Raw genomic sequence first — 3,886 nt, 5'->3', positions numbered from 1 at the left:
ATGTATTCCGGACCGCTCGGTCCGATGATCTAAGACTATGCCTGCGGGCTTATGATATAATAATTCGCACCAGACTCTCGTGTATGAGCATTTGGTATTTCAGCTATGAACTCGTGTGTACCAGACTACTTGATCCAGGGAAATAGTACTATTTACACGATTGATTCCTATTATAAAAACGGGGGTCCACACGAAGTGAGGTGAAAATTTTAGATCTGGTTGGCCTTGGTGGTGGTGGTGGAGGAGCTCATGACGGCGGTGGCTAGTTGTTGACAACCAAATTTGGTAAGATATGAACAAGGTTCGACATTGGAATCGAGGCGGATTTAGCTAAGAGTTGGATTCGAAGAACAAAGTATGCATCGGCTGCGAAGGCATCTGTCACGCCCGGAAATTCACTAGTAATTTCCGAACTTATTTGTGCATAAAATCCTCGTCCAGGAATCAGCCGAGGTACACAAACTGACAATTTAATATACAAATCCATCATAATAATAACGTTACACACTTACAAAAGAAAAGAAAACAGCAGCGGAATTAACGGTCTAGCGATGGCTTCAGCTCTACTCCCACAGGCAGCTCAACTGGGGTATAAGCCAAACGTCTTCTCCTTCTGGATCCTTTATCTTCAACTGAGGTTTGATTGATTATTGCAAGAATGAGCATATGACATACTCAACAAGCCACACAGCAAATATGCAAGTGCACAAGGATACCAAAGGATGGCATAATATAGGCTCATTTGCGAAAGCAGCATTTAGCAAAGAGTTAAGAGTAGTAAAACAGTAGAGTAATTAATTAAAAATTTTAATCAACACTGAACAGCACACCCATGCTGCACAGGCCCAACCATCCTGAACAACCATACCCGGCTGTACAGATCTAACTCCAAACCAGGAGCTAAGCAAATTGTTACCAGTTATAACATCCATAATTATTGTGAGAGGTGTGAGACTAATCACGAAAAACATTGCTCAACCCGCCCATAACCGCGGGCACGGCTATTCGAATAGTTTTACTCTGGCCAGAGGTGTACCACTGTACCCACAAGACACAACCCCACATCATGTCACCATGTGCCTCAATACCACCACGGTACCTCGGAAAGGAGTTGTGACAATACCCCTTGCACAGCATAACCCATTACAGCGCACCTTTCCTGGATCATAATCACCCCCTTATAAACAAGGCATGGACTCCCCAGCGACCCTCGTGGACTTCTCGCCACTTCTCAGTCTGGCGCACTATAATGAATCACGCTACACAAAAGATAAAGCCGTTGCCCACGCTGGCTTGTGGTTGGCACGATAAATGTTTTACAACAGTAGCTCGCGAACCGGTCCTTAATTGTCATGAGCACGACTCTCAAAACCATATGCTCACAACCCACCTTATCAAGTTTTTGTTGGCAAGTAATTAATTAACCAATCACGATTAACCATCGTGAACTATCATTAAGCCATCCTTAACTAATAGTGAGTCATAAGTTATCCCAATAGTGTGCTAATGTTTCTAAGCATGGCTAAGCAATCATAACTAATATCTAGCTGAACCAATATATAAAGCCCAACTAGTCAAGTTATAATAACCCAAGGTATCAAGGAATAAAGTAATCAATGCAAATTGGCCATAACAAAGGAATAAGTTCACACCACCCGGTGACATTCGAAAATAAATGCACAGTTGAAATAAATAGAGAATTTAAATATAGGATCAACATGCTCAAAGGATTGTGTTTAGGATCTGTGTGACTTGCCTTGCAATAATCGGTCTTCAATTAATCTTCTGAACACTCCTGACGCACTCACGAACCTTCGCAACGACGGAAACGACAAGCTAACACGCAAAACGAAGAAAAAGACTAATAAAAACCAAATAAACAGTACATATAAAGTAAACAAACATGTAGATCATGATTTTAGATGAATTTAGCAACTTGAACCACTCAAAACCGAGTTACGATGATTTAGTTATGAATTTCCGAAGATTTAATCTATTAGAAAAACAGGAAAAAGAAAAACGATGATGACGTCATGATGACCTCATCAAAGGCGGCCGGCTCGGATGGCGACCTCGCCGGAGCTAGGGCGACCGGCTGCGGATTTGGAGGACACCTACACGTAGAGAACGACGAGACGAACCCGATGGTGCTCACCGAAGTGCCGAACGACGACCGACGACGGCCGGCGACGAGAGGGGCGACGGCGGCGGCTCGGTTGACCGGCGGCGGAGGGGCTCCGGTGACCGGCGACGGAAAAGGAAGGGTGGCCGAGCTTCCCCTCACCACGGCGCACCCAACGGTGGTGACGGCGACCGGCGACGACGATGGAGACGGCGGCGCGGCGGCACCGGAGATGGCCGGCGGCGGCGGTTTGCTTGGCGGCGGTGGCGACGGAGCTACGGAGCACGGAAGAGGACGGGAGAGGGGGCAAACGAAAGAGGAGGACTAGGGGGTCCTATTTATAGCCTTGGATTGAAGAGATCGGACTCCTCCCGCAAGAAATCGATCCGGGAAATCAAAAACTCGGTTTTGGAGATAAACTCAAAAACGAGTTCGATTCGGATAAAATACTCCGATTCTTGGGGGTAAAGATAGAGGAGGATAAGAGGAGTATTTCCCCTCAACTAATTTTGGAAATACACGAGATAAAAGGCCGGATTTGGAGGGGAAAACCGCGGCTATACAGGTACTGTGCGGCTGGCTCGGGCTCTGTCTCCAGCCGGCTGGAGATTGAAGAAGACACTGTAGCAGGGAGGCAAACTAGACTTTTGGCTGGGCTTCTACTTCTTGGCCCGATTGAAAAAGGGACACAAAGCAGACTTTGGAGGAGGGATAAGGCCAGCCGAAAGGAAGGGAGAATGGGCCGAGGACAGAAGCTGAACTTTTCCTATTTCGGCCCGAAAAGGAGAAGGGGATTTTAAATACTTTTCCAATTAAATTAATCACTGAAATGATCTTTGAATTGTTAAAAATACTTCCTATGCTCAAATAATTCCAAGAAAAATCTTGAAAATACTTGGACACTCAAAGTACTTAACAAAATTATAATTAGACCATTTAATGATTAATTTAATATGTGGGTAATTACTGAAATGCTCTTTGTAAGATTAAAAATTAGGAATTGAGCTCCGAAAAATCCGAGAATATTCCAGAGAGTATAAGTAACCATGGAGAATTTAATAAAAATGAAATCCATCCATGCTTTAAATTTAGGAAATTTTATTTCCCACATTTAACTTCACTTGTAAATTAATGAACATTTAATATAAATTCTAATAATAATTTATTAAATAATTTATAAATCCTGAAACAAAAATCAGGGTGTGACAGCATCTGCTGGAGTATGCATCGCCTGAGATGGATCGAACAGAGGACAGCCGATAGAGGTGATGCAGCCGATTCCGGTGATGACGGTTGCAGAGATGCTTCTAGAATCAGTTGATGTGCGTCATGAGGATTGCCATAATGGAGATAAAGCTCTCAGATAGGCAATTGTATCTATTAATTAGGATATTTTGTATAATTTCCTTAGAGATATGTTTGGGCAAAAGTTTGCCGCAAAGACTTATGGTATCTTAGAGTTTGTTAGAGATAAGTGTCGTGTCCGGCAAGGACATATTTTGTATCTCTGGTATAAATAGAGCCCGAACCACATGTAAACAATTAACAACAGTTCAATAAAATCTCGGCGCATCGCCACCCTTTTTACTTTTGTTCTTTTTCGACGAGTTCTGCTTTCAGGTTGAGATGCATCGATTCGATCTTCAACTAGAGGTAAAACTTGTTATGGCGGCTTGCGTTCTCGGGGTTAATGCTTCCATCTTTATGACACTTTAATCCTGTTTATGTAATTCATCGAGTTATCATATACATTTTGCAATCTTT

At 43.2% G+C, this 3,886-nt stretch overlaps 1 long non-coding RNA gene across 1 annotated transcript; it reads right to left on the bottom strand.

Moving 5' to 3' along the window:
• Positions 1-358: 358 nt before the first annotated feature.
• On the bottom strand, positions 359-2,733 carry LOC136355044 (uncharacterized). The gene is made up of 2 exons (XR_010739095.1): positions 2,156-2,733; positions 359-1,836 (listed from the first exon to the last, which is right to left on the bottom strand). It is a non-coding gene; the product is annotated as an uncharacterized lncRNA (long non-coding RNA).
• Between the last annotated feature and the right edge of the window lie 1,153 nt (positions 2,734-3,886).

Source organism: Oryza sativa, chromosome 2 (assembly GCF_034140825.1).
Source record: "Oryza sativa Japonica Group chromosome 2, ASM3414082v1".
NCBI classification, from domain to species: Eukaryota; Viridiplantae; Streptophyta; class Magnoliopsida; order Poales; family Poaceae; genus Oryza; species Oryza sativa.
This window is presented reverse-complemented; position numbering and strand designations above follow the sequence as displayed.